General features: G+C 51.0%; 1 protein-coding gene across 6 annotated transcripts in view; it reads left to right on the top strand.

The window, feature by feature from the left end:
- Positions 1–12,498, top strand: part of RBFOX1 (RNA binding protein, fox-1 homolog 1) — a 2,271,070-nt gene that overhangs the window by 312,753 nt on the left and 1,945,819 nt on the right. The gene's annotated exons all lie outside the window — the stretch shown is intronic.

Below are 12,498 nucleotides of genomic sequence, written 5' to 3'. Positions count from 1 at the left end.
ACTCACAGAATTTCTATTAGCAAACACCCGGGCCTGGGTCTCAGCCGTGGCACATGATAGGAAAACTGAGGTCCTTTTGAGAAGGGCAGGTCTCCTGGGGAGCAGATCGGGGGAGGGGGCCTGGTTGGGGGAGGGGCCACAGGCCCGTCTCTTTGCTTTTGAATGTGAGGATGGGCCCCAAGGTGCTGGGACAGTGGGAAGGAAGTTTACCGTCCCTGCGGGAAAGACAGGCATGCTCACTGAGCCCTGCATCGTGGCGTTGGACTTGGGGTCTTTCGAGAATGAATGTGACTGTGGGTGGTGCAGGATGTGGATGCCTGTGCCCTCCCACCTGTCATCCAGGTGTACGCCAGAAAGATGCCCCCTGCGTACAGCTCCAGAATCCCTCCTGCCGGCCTCTCTAGGATGTGTTAACGGTGTGATGGCTCCCAAACTGCGGTCTGCTTGGATGCCGAGATGAGATCGAGGGGTGCACGGACTTTCGCTGTTGTGGTTTTGTATTGATCATTCTGTTTGGTTTTATGATGAGGTGATCCTGGCTTTCTAGTCATGGTAGTGATGTGAAATTTCCTTAGAAAATATTTACAGGAAAACTAAAAAAGAATTGGCTTAAAGAAAAAAAAGCGTGGACATTAGAGTATGGAAAGAGTAATGGTGCAGATAATGGCGAGACGTGGGGACAGTGATACAGGGACGACAGAGAGTAGAGTCTTTTACCAGAGATGTTCGCCTGGCCCCGGGCAGGGTCCATGTGTGTGCTCTGTATGTCGGGTCCTTTCTTCTGATGCCCCAATCATGCTGATTCTTGGTACAAAGCTTGATTCTTAAAGGTCCCACCTCTTGGCCTCTGTTTCCCCTAAAAGAATTTTGAGGTTGGGTTTTTTCAAATAAGAAACCTCAGGAGTTCCCGTTGTGGTGCAGCGGAAATGAATCTGATGAGGAACCATGAGGCTGTGGGTTCGATCCCTGGCCTCGTTCAGTGGGTTCAAGATACGGCATTGCCATGAGCTGTGGTGTATGTTGCAGACTTGGATTGGATCCCGAGTTGCTGTGGCTGTGGTGTAGGCCGGCGGCTGCAGCTCCAACTGGACCCCTAGCCTGGGAACCTCCATATGCTGCAGGTGTGGCCCTAAAAAGACAAAAATAAATAAAATAAAACAATAAACCTAATGGCTGGGTCACCTGAAAGAAGGATTTATCTGCGATGTCAATAGGAAGAGGAGGAACAGTGATGAGAAAGGACAACCACACACTGAGTGTCTTGCCCCCCGTTGCAGTCGAGCAGACGTTTCATCTCTGTTCCACCCAGTCCCCGGGAAGACCCCATAAGGTACGTGCTGACTCTGTCTTCACTGGTGAATGAAGAAACCAAAACTCAGGAGCAGGAACGTGCCCCAGGGCACAGAGCCTGGACCCACCCTCTGACCCGCTCTGTCCCAGACACAGTCTTCTGACTTCACCCCAAGCCTGTGACATCACCTCCCCATCTTGGGAAGATGGATCACGGAGGAGGAAAGTGTTGTTGTTATCTCTTGCCATGTAAAAAAAAATAACCCTGCACCTTAGTGGATTTAAGAGGCAAACGTTCATTGTCTCATAGCCTGTGGGTCAGGGATCTGGGAGTGGTGGTTCTGGCTCATGGCCCCTCGTGAGCTGGAGCTGCCATCATCTGAAGGCTCAACAGAGGCTGGAGGACCCATTTCCAAGATGCCTGAGCCCCTATCGTCAGCTGGCCCCCATACCACCTCTGCAGATGTCTCCCTAGAGCCGCTTGAATGTACTTATGACATGGCTGGTGGCTTCCCCCCTGGGTGAGCAATCTGAAAGAGAGAGAGAGAGAGCAAGAGAGTGCGGCAGAGGCCACAATGCCTTTTGTGACCTGTCCTTGGGAGTCTCATGCTGTCACCTCTGCTATATGGTTGGGGGCCACTTTGGAGGCCACCGCACTTTTCCTAATCTTAAAACAACCAGGTCTCAGAGTTCCACACAGGATCCTTGTAACCTCACACCCAGTCTATGATAAGAAAGCATAAAGACCCTAAACCCATTTAGCAGATGGGAAAACGAAGCCTGGAGCAGGCAAGTGACTCCCCAAAGAGTCCTGCAGTGGGGGTGCAGGGCAGAAGCTTTTGCAGAGAAAGGAGCTGGAAAGGTGGGGAGAAAACTCCCCACCTGATGTGCTCGTTGCCTGGAGTAAGACCCGTGATGGCTGAGCTCTCCATTTTCATGCGCTTGGGCTTTCATTGGTTGGGTTAGGCTTTCCTGGCCCCCAGCCTCACTGCATTAAGGCTGCTGGGTTCTCTCTATTGGAGGCAAAGATGCGATCTGGCTTGGTTCCCCCCACCCCCCACCGCCCTTACCGCAAGGCTGCAGCATTTTAGAGGCTTCCTGGGATTCATGCTGTGAAGGTCAGGAGACCCTAACCCTCCCCTCCTTCCCCACCCTTGACCTTCACGGTGCTTCTGGTCCGGGTCCTTCTGACTGGAATCCATGGCTCAGCCTCCCCCCCACCCAATGTGTCGGGTAGAAGTGGTCATTAACGTGACTTCTGTTGGTGGCAGCACATGGTGACCAACCCCCCTGGATGGCAGCTTATTTCCCATGTTTCCATGTGCAAAACGTGTTCATTCTTTGATCCCAGCAATCACACTTCTGGGAAGTTACACCTGGGGGATGATTATAAATAAGTGTGAGTAGCTGCGTTTGTGTGTTTGGTGAGGGATGATTGTATTAGCAAACACACTGCAACGAGGAGTTCCTGTCATGGCGCAGTGGAAACGAATCTGACTAGGAACCATAGGTTGTGGGTTCGATCCCTGGCCTTGCTCAGTGGGTTGAGGATCCGGCATTGCCGTGAGCTCCGATGTAGGTCTCAGACGCGGCTCAGATTCCGAGTTGCTATGACTGTGGTATAGGCCCGCAGCTGTAGCTCTGATTTGACCCCCAGCCTAGAATCCTCCATATGCCACAGTGCGGCCATAAAAAGACAAAAAAACCCAAAAAACCCCAAAACCAAAACAAAACGATACTACAACAATATGCCCTCAGTAGCCGTCAATAAGGAATTGTTTAAGTGAATTACATGCATTTATAAAGCCCACTGCTGAGCTGCTGCTAGGATTTCGTGGAGAGGATTTATGTTTATTGACTTGGAAAGATGCTCATGACATATTGTGGAGTGAGAAACACAGCATATATCATATGATTCCAATTACGTGCAATTATATTCATCTATCTCCCTTTCTCTGAAAAGCAGAGAGGTCAGAAAGGCAGATGGGAAATTCAGCTCGGTGGCTTTTGTATTTTTTTTTTTTTGGACTCTTCAGTTTTTATTTTATTTTATTTTATTTTACAGTGAGTGGTTGTTTTCCATGATAGTAGAAGTAATAATAATAATATTGATCATGACTATTTTTGAAATTAAACAGAGAGTGCTGAGCTGTTAAGGGAGATTTCCAGCACAACTGATGACATTTTAGTAAAGTTTCACTCTCAGTTGTCATAGAAATGCTACAGTCCCCTTGGAAGAGTGAAAATGAGACTTATGGGACTGACCAGGCTTGTGGGAACCCCAGGCGGCAGCGTACCTCAGGCCCTGGCATCTTTCCACTCGCTGTCCAGGAGGAGCCAGGAAGCTCTGCCGTTCCTGACCCCCACTTTCCACTTTCACACTGCCTCCCAGAAAGGGCCTTTCCTATATACAGCAGGTGCCATTCGCTTGCATCCAGAATAAGGAAATAATAATGATAGCTAGTGATATTAGGCACCTGGGAAGAACTTGGCATTGTGCGCAGGGTTTCAAATACATTATCTCATCCATCCCCTGGAGCAGCCCTGTGAGGGAAGAACTGTCCCTAACCCCATTTCACAGGTGAGCACACTGAGGCTCAGAGGAGAGTGACTCACTGAGTCTCATAGCTAAGGGGTGTTGGCCCAGAATGTGAACCTAAGCCAGGCTGTTTCCTGAGTCCAACAGAGCTACCCAGTTGTGTTTGGTAGTACAGGCAGCATTTCTGGGACTATCTTAGATGGGGGGTTGACTCCAGAGCCAGCAGATAAGGCAGAAATCACACCTGGCTGCTGACCTGCTAAAGATCCCACAGGAGGATGCCTGGCTGGAGAGCAGGCTTTCTGCCCCTCCCTACGTCTGAGACAGCCACACTTTTCGCGACTATTAGAACAGACTGGAGTCTCGGCTTAGGCCCTGGACGCAGTGGCTGTGGCATCATACCCTGATACATGGCACATACCTGTCTTTAAACATCAGGGGTCATTGCTGTCAAATGGTCATGTGATGAGAGGCGCTTAGGAAATGAGAGATGCTCACTCGCTTTGGGGGTTCACCCTGGAGCAGATGGCGGTGACACTGCCCAGCACATAGAACATTCCATTCACATTTTTCTCTCTTTCTCTATTATTCTGGAGAACACGCTGCAGTTAAGAAGCACAATCCAAATTTCCACTGTGTTCTGCCTCATTCCAGAGCTGCATTTCATGACCCCTATATGTTTCTGTAACAGAAATATATTGTATTCCCTTTCTTTGGCTACATAAAAAAATCATCAGAAACTTAGCCGTTTAAATCACCTGTTTATTATCTCACAGTTGATATAAGTCCAGGGTCCCGGCCTTGTGTCTCACGAGATTCCTGTCAGCTGGGGCTGGGGTCTCCCTGTTGCTGGAAGAGTCTGGTCCCTTGTGGATGTAGGAGAGTGGACCTCTGCTCTAGAGGCTGCCTGTGGATCCCAGCCCCCTGGCTCTCTCATGGGCAGCTTCCTTTCTCAAGGGCCAGTGGGAGACTCCATAGGGCATGCCAGCGAGACGGAGCCTTGGGTCTGTACATACGAGCGTGACCATGTGAGTGGCAACCTCACCTTTGCTGTCGTTTAGAGCAGCTCACAGGTCCGGCCAACCCTCCAGTGGAGGGGATTATAAGTGGCATGAACCGGGGGTCTGACCACCATTGATCCTGTGCTCTGGATGTCCTAAGATGCGTCTGAAGTTCTGGTCTTGGGGTCAAGGGCACTAGTCCAGGATCTTTCCATCCACTAGTAGATGGCTCACAGCTCCCCCAGGCTCAGCCCCCGATCAGTGCTGGGCCCCCTGACCATCCTGACCTCGGCCATCTGGCCATCACAGGTGTCTTAACTTCCTCCCGTGGTAATTTTCAGCCTCAGCAGCAAATGAATTTTTAATGGAATGCTGCCACCTTTTGGAATTTGGCAAAAATGATCTGTGTTGTTTAAAGGGATGCTTGGGAAGCTCTGGGAAGAAAACAGTTTGGTTCCTTTTACGCCTGCACTGGCTCGCCCAGCCTTTACTTCCGCTGGGAGCTGACCAAGGTTTGATGCCAGATTCTAGAAGGAAAAAAAGAAAAGGAGCCAGTTTCTTCTTGAGGCAGGTTTTTTGGTCATTTCTGCTCTGGCCCCTAATGACCGAGTGTTGACAGGCCTGTGGCCTGTTTGACACTCCAAGAGGCAGCAGAATGGATAAGAAAGAGCTCCAGGCTGGCTTTTACCCCGGTTCTGCATCTGTGAGATGTGGGTCCGCCAGGCTCTTTCCTCTTTCATCCCTCTGATCCCAGGTTGTGGCGCCTGTGACCAGGTAAGGGAGACAGGTGACACCCCATTTATAGATGCCTTGGGAATGGTGCCAAGGCCATTCAGCATGGAGTGGGACCGTCGATTATAATGATGGGTGATTAGTGGGCAGGGGCAGCTCAGGTGCCACCCCGGTGCCAGGTGTGTCCTGGAGACTCACAGCAGCCAACCTGGAGCTGCCTGGCTGCCTGCCTTCCCTGTGGCTTCTCTTCCTGCACATTCAAAGCTATTGCCACCCTCCTGTCCTCTGGGCTCCTTTTTCTCCCTCTCTGATTCCCCACCTGAAGTCAGCAGAGCTTATCCACTCTCCCCTTGGCACATGCCTAGTGGACTGTCTTCTCTGATCCATGCATTCTTTACGTCACTTCTGGATGATATAATCAGCCCTAACCGGCAACCACTTCCTGCTCTTCCCTCTCCAACTGGTCAGCCTCCCTTGTTTGACCAGCATTCTCTTCTTTTCATCATGTTTCAGTAGCTCCATGGGCCCTGAGAATACAGCACAAATCCTCCAATTCCAAGCCAACCTTGGCCCCCTCTCGCCGCTCCTCCAGCGCTGGTCCTCCTGTCTCCTTGTGCCATCTTCCTGGACTGTGGACCCTTGCTCAGGTTATTCCCTCTGCTAGAGGTTGCCCCCCAAATCTAACTGCCCGTGTTCCTAACCATCCACCAAGATCCATCAGAAAAGCCTTGCCCCCAAATTCTTCCTAAGTCCCTCTGGTTGCATTAAGTGTCTCCATCCACTAGATGCTCTCCCCCTTCCACTTCCCCCTCCTTCCTTGCTTCTCCTTCTCCTCTATCCCTCCCTCCCCCACTTCAACAAACTGTGTTGTAGTCACTGCTAAGAGTCAGAAAGTACAAAGATGACAGAGACGCAGATCCTGCCCTCCAAGGGCTTGCAGTCTATGAAGGATGGCAACAATGATTAAAAAGAAACCCACAATCAAGGCACCATCCAAATGCATCTTCGTGGAGCCAGAATACCAGATTTGGCGGTGGCTTGAATAGGCAGTGGGAGAAGGCTCCACGGAAGAGGTGACACAGAGTCTTGAAGGACAAAGCGGAGTCTTCTCACTGACTGCAGGGACTGGGGGGCTCCAAGTAGAAGGGGCAGCCTGGACATGGACTTCAGGCTGGCTGAGGTTCTGGAGGAGGATGTTGGGGATGCGCAGGAGAGGCGGGCACACCCCCACACTCCCTGGTGGGCAAGGAGTTGGGCTTTTGCTGATTGGTGAGGGACCACAGAACGGTTTTAAGCTGTTGATTGCCTCGATCCTATCTGCATTTTAGAAAGACTTCCCTGGGACCTGGCTTAGGAGCTGAGGGATGGAAGGGGAGCCTTGGTCCTCCTTGGGCACTATCCACCCCTGTGCCCCACAGGGAGCTGGCCTCCGGAGCAGAGGGGTCATCGGCTTGACACCCAGGCTTCCAGGCACGCTCTGCTTCTCATCACTAATGTGCCTTTCCACAGCATCTGCTCGGCAGAACACCAAGTGTGCGGACGAGATAACAGCATTAAGCAGAAGGACAAAGCTGATACTCGGGGCAGTGAGACATGGAGGCTTAAATTCTTTCCCTTCAAAATGTCGCACATGATTGTGGCCACGTGGTCCTGATGAAAGCAAGCCAGGCTTGCAGGATGAAATGCTAAGTGGTGCTCGCGACCTCAGGCACAGCGAGTGGGGGTCTGCTGCTCTGACGAGCAGCCCTGCCATTTCCCTGCACCGCTTGCTGCCAGATAAAGGGGCAAATCTCTTTAGTGAGGGTCCCAAATCCCTGAGGATGCTGTGCCCCCTGGAGACACAGGGGTTCTGATAGGTTTCCAGTGGGAGCATCACACTCTGGTTGGGGCTGAGCCTTCTCCCCACCTCCTGAGGGAATGCCTAAAATACAGTGGGCACTCAATAAATGCTTGCTGCTGAAATGAATCAGTCTTAGTGATGTGGGGAACCCCTGAAGGCTCCCTTGTGCCTCATCCAGGTCAGGACTACCTCTTGCCAACCACCCTCCTGATTTTGATCACCAAGGATTGATCTTGCTCATTGGCGAACTTCATTATGAACAGACCCCGACACATGCATCTGCTATGTTTCCTTCAAAATCATTCCTGGGCGATTCGGTCACGTTATTGCATGTATCAGTAATTGTTCTCCTTAAAATTGTTGAATCGTGTTTCAACATTTGATTACACCACAATTAATTCATCCATTCTCCCACCGATGATGAGCACTTGAGTTGTTTTCGGTTTGGCGCAATGCACCTGCTGTTTGATGGGCATGTGCCCCCAGTTCTCTTGGGAAGCCACCATGGGGTGTATCTGGTCGCAGAATAGAGGCCTGTTTAGTTTTAGGGGATATGACCCCAAACTTTTTTGAAGCGGTTATACAGATTTTCACTCCCATCAATACATATGAATCTCCCTTGCACGCCAAGCCCTTTGAAGGCATATGTTGTGATTCTTTATAATGCCCCAGAGGGCAGATGTGGATATTGTCACCTCCCCACTCCCATTCACAGAGGGGCGCACTGAGTCTCTGCTAATCTGGTGAAAGTCATTCAGGGAGGTGGGCATGGTGGGGGACTTAAGCCAGGGCTCTGCTTCCAGAACAGCGGCAGCTCTTAGAGCAGCATCGTAGACCATGAATTCTGGGCACCTGTGCTCTGCCGTGGAGATGCCAGTGTCCGGGAACGGCTGCGAGACAGAGGGCAGGGGGGTGAGGTGGTTTTGTTCACAGACTCGGGGACCAGGCTGCAGGCACTGACTTCGGGCTCTGCCACTCCTCCTGGTGTAAGACTGGCCATGCCGCTGGTCCCCTGTGTACCACGTTTTCACACCAGGAGTTGGTAAATCAGGCTGTTGTGAAGATTAAGTGAATTAACATAGGTAAAGCGTTAAGGGTGGGCACTAGGGAAGCGTTATTGTATTAACACTACTGTTGTTGTTTTCTCAGCTCTGCCCAGTTTGCGTGCTGGACTTGGCTCTTTGGGGAAGGGGGCTGCAGTCTTAGCCAGCTCTGAGAGCTGTCAGGCAGACTGCATAATTCTCACGCCTTCCCCTGCCCTCTGAAGGTGGCTGGCTTTCTGGAATCTAATTTCGAGCCCCGATCATTGGTTTCACAAAGCCTGCTGGTGCGCAGTCTGGGTGGTCCCTTCTGAAATGAGTCTCTGCTCCTTAGTGCCCCTGAGAAGATGCAGCCTGTTTGCTCAGGGTTTTCCCCTTTATAGAAACGGTCAGATCCCTCCCCTTCTGCCATCTCCATCCTGCAAATCCATGCCAAATATTGATGTTTGATAACTACAAATATCACACATAGCTTTTAATCAAGAGAGATGGAGGGGAGATAAGAGAAGTAAATATGTCTCTGTAAGGTAGTTCAATATTCTCAGTAATGATTGTGCGAAGAAATACAATGACTGGAGGGAGGGGAGAGGGCTCTGTGACATGCACTGAAAATGACTGGCCCCCTGGGAACAGGCTGGACTGTGCCTGGGCCCTCGCTTCCAGCCTGAGGCTTGGATTTAAGTTAGATGTCCTTTATCGGAATCGGGAGATGCGATCTCATTTTACGGAAGGGAGAGATAGATGTATTTTAAATGTGAGTTTCCAGTATGCCAGCTGCCTATCCCATTTCCAGCAAAACACACTGAGCCAACTTCTTTCCTCTGTCATTGCTTGAGACGGGTGTGGAATGTAACTGCACCCTGGAGAGAAGTCAGCCCACTGGAGGCCGAGCGGAGGTCAACCTTCAGGCTTTTGTCCACCAAGGCTGTATTTCCCTCATGTGGGGACAAAAGATGGCACCCTCCGGTTGGGTTTGCAGGTGCCTCGCATTTAGAAATGTTTGGCCAAGGTTGACCCAGGGCTACCCAGGCTAGAGGTTGACCAAACCAGGGGAGGCACCACAACCTGGATCCAAACCCTCATCCACAAGGTGGCCCCAGTGACTCACAGCAACCCTGGCACCATCCCTGTGCCCCCGTGCCGGGAGGAGCCCAGCTCAGGCTAACTGAGCACATGAGTGAATGAAGGAATTGGTGGCCCTGCCTCAGTACCAGCATGATTGCTGCTGTTTCCTTTGGCTCCTACTTTGGCTGTTCTCACCTTTCGATGGTCTTTGCATTGTATTTTGATGTCCTCTAACTGATAAAAATGGTCAAACTCAGAAACCATTTTCCGCAAAAACCAGTGGTTCACCTGTCCAGCCATTCATCCACCCAATTTTGGGTACTGCCCTGTGTCAGGCTCTGTGCAGCTGTTCAGGCTAGAGCCATCTGTGCAGACACACACAGCCTGCCCTTCTGGAGCCTACTTTCTAGTGAGAGAGATGGAGATTAAGCAGATAAACACTAAAGGGTGTCCACAAATGAGGACTGTTGCTCTGGGAGGGCCTGTTACAATGAAGCCTGGCCCAGATGGTAGGTATGTTTGGGGTTCCCCCAGAGGGGCCTCATGAGCTGAACTCTCAATGAGAACAGGATCAGGGCAAGGGCAGGGAGGAGAGCCTTTCAGACAGAAGGGGCAGGATGTGCAAAGTCCCTGGGGCCAGAGGGGGTGGCTATTTCCAGGAACTGTCAGTGGTCTGCCAGAGTGGCTGGATCCAAGATGAGGCCGAAGGGTCAACAGGACAGGAGTCAGCCTACACAGGGCTCCCAGGCCATGGCAAGACACTGGCCTTTATCCCAAAGCAGTGGAACGTCTTGGAAGGTTTTATGGGAGGTGACCCAGTCGGCATTTTGTAAAGATCCCCCTGGCTCCTTTGAGAGAATTGCAGAGTCTACGGAATGGGAAACAGCTGTCGGCATGGCAGGGGTCATCTCCTCAGGCTCCAGCAGGACCTCTTCCTGCCATCCAGGTGGACCTCCTTCAAAACCCTCCACACACAATATGGCCGCTCCGTGTCTGCAGTTGCACAGTTGAAGATGGATTCCCCAATCTAACCTTCCTGGCAGAAAGGGCATAAGTAGGCATATTTCTGTGCGTGGGCTGCAGCAGTACTCTCACCTCGTGCATGCATGTGGGATCTCCTGCTTGCTTTCGAGCCTGCCCAGCAGGCTGATGGAGCCAGTGACAGCCCAGCAGATGACTCCTAGAGGCTGAAGTTAAGTTGTCTAAAGACAGGATGGGGGAGTTCTTGACATGGCGCAGTGAAAACGAATCCGACTAGGAACCATGAAGTTGCAGTTCGATCCCTGGCCTTGCTTGGTGGGTTAAGGATCTGGCATTGCCGTGAGCTGTGGTGTAGTTCACAGAGGCGGCTCAGATCCTATGTGGCTGTGGCTGTGGCTGTGGCCTAGGCTGGCAGATGTAGCTCCGATTGGAACCCTAGCCTGGGAACCTCCATATGCCACGGGTGCAGCCCTAAAAAGCAAAATAAATAAATTAAATAAATAAAAACAGGATGGGGAGAGAATGAGGAGAGGCATGGTCCAACCAGGAGTTTCCATTCCTAGATGTCTGCAAGCTGACTGTAACCCCAGAACGTCAGGTCCTGCTCATGGGACTGGCTCAGCCTCTAATCCTGCAGGAGGAAGCCTTCCAGTACTGGGGCCAAGCTGGAATCATGTCAGCCCATGCGTGGAGGGGTTGTAAGCATCCTTGATACCCACCTGCTTCAATGCCTTATCCTTATTTTATTCCCCAAGTCAAAGAGGGTGTGGTTATTTTTTCAGCTCTCATCTGGCGAGTGGTCACGGAGGGGCCTCAGAAGTCTCACCCTCCGATCTTTGTTGTCTTTCTCTCTCCTGCTCTGGGGTTCCCTTGCTGCCTGCTGCCCTACAGGGCCCACCCCCATCAGTTTTCCCCTCAGGGGGCTGTGGGAGGGGGTGTCACATCCCTTGGGAGCCCTGACAAGAAAACCCAGCCTTCTTGCTAAGACTGGCCACCTCTTTTGCAAAACGCTCATGTGTTCTTACACTCCCCAGGTCTCTTTTCTATCTTATCAAACACCTCTCTTGGTTAGGAAAGGGGGTTGGATGGGGGACCCTCTTCTGTCATATATGGCCTGAGACTTGAATGTTTCTTTCAGCAACTTGGACTGCAGACACTTTTAAACCAGAAGGAAAACGCCTATTTGGGCACAGGTTAGATACAAATTCCATCTCCCTCCAGGACCCTCTGGGGCTGTTCAGGAGGGCTCCGGACAGGTGGGAATGTTCAAGGTGGCTTTCATCTTTCTGGTTTTCCTCCCCGAGTCCACGGGGATTTCATAAACATTATGTTGCTCAATTTCAGTTCAATGGCACGGAGTCGTTCCAGTGTGTTCTAATTACTCAGACGTAAATGATTTCTGGTGCACTTTAAATGATTTCGGATGCACTTTTGTCTATCAGGCTGCTGATTTATAACTCCCCAGGACTTTGATGTTGTGCCTCATTGATTTCTTTTAAGGCTCTTCAGAGGTATATTTATTATAGACGAGACAGTTCCCTGTTCATTTGCTTCGCAATTCTGCAACACTCTCATTTTCCAGTCGTCAACACTCCACCCTTATCCCCCTGCACTTATGCTGTACCAACAGCAAGAAGACACATTTACTGAGTGCTTACTGAATGCAGATCCAGGTACCAGAGGCTGTGGATGAGTGGAGATACACAGATCACATTAAACACATCTTTCTTCCAATGGCATCCTTATCATTTAGACAAAGGGACAGCACACGTATGGACTCTTGTGACATGAGGGTTTGGTCCATGAGCTGCAAAGGACGTTTGGCAGGGAAGAGGGATGAGAGATGGGCGGGGTCAGATCTCTGCAGTGGTGGCCCATCAGCCTGCTGCTTGGACAGGCATCCAAGTGTGGTCCTGAGGATGTGGTGGGAGTTTCAGTTTATTCCCACTCTCGTGGGTCTTGAGCTCACCGCTTGATGTCCTTGAGCCTTAGTTTTTTCATCTGTAAAAT

This window comes from Sus scrofa, chromosome 3 (genome assembly GCF_000003025.6).
Source record: "Sus scrofa isolate TJ Tabasco breed Duroc chromosome 3, Sscrofa11.1, whole genome shotgun sequence".
In the NCBI taxonomy this organism is placed as follows: domain Eukaryota; kingdom Metazoa; phylum Chordata; class Mammalia; order Artiodactyla; family Suidae; genus Sus; species Sus scrofa.
This window is presented reverse-complemented; position numbering and strand designations above follow the sequence as displayed.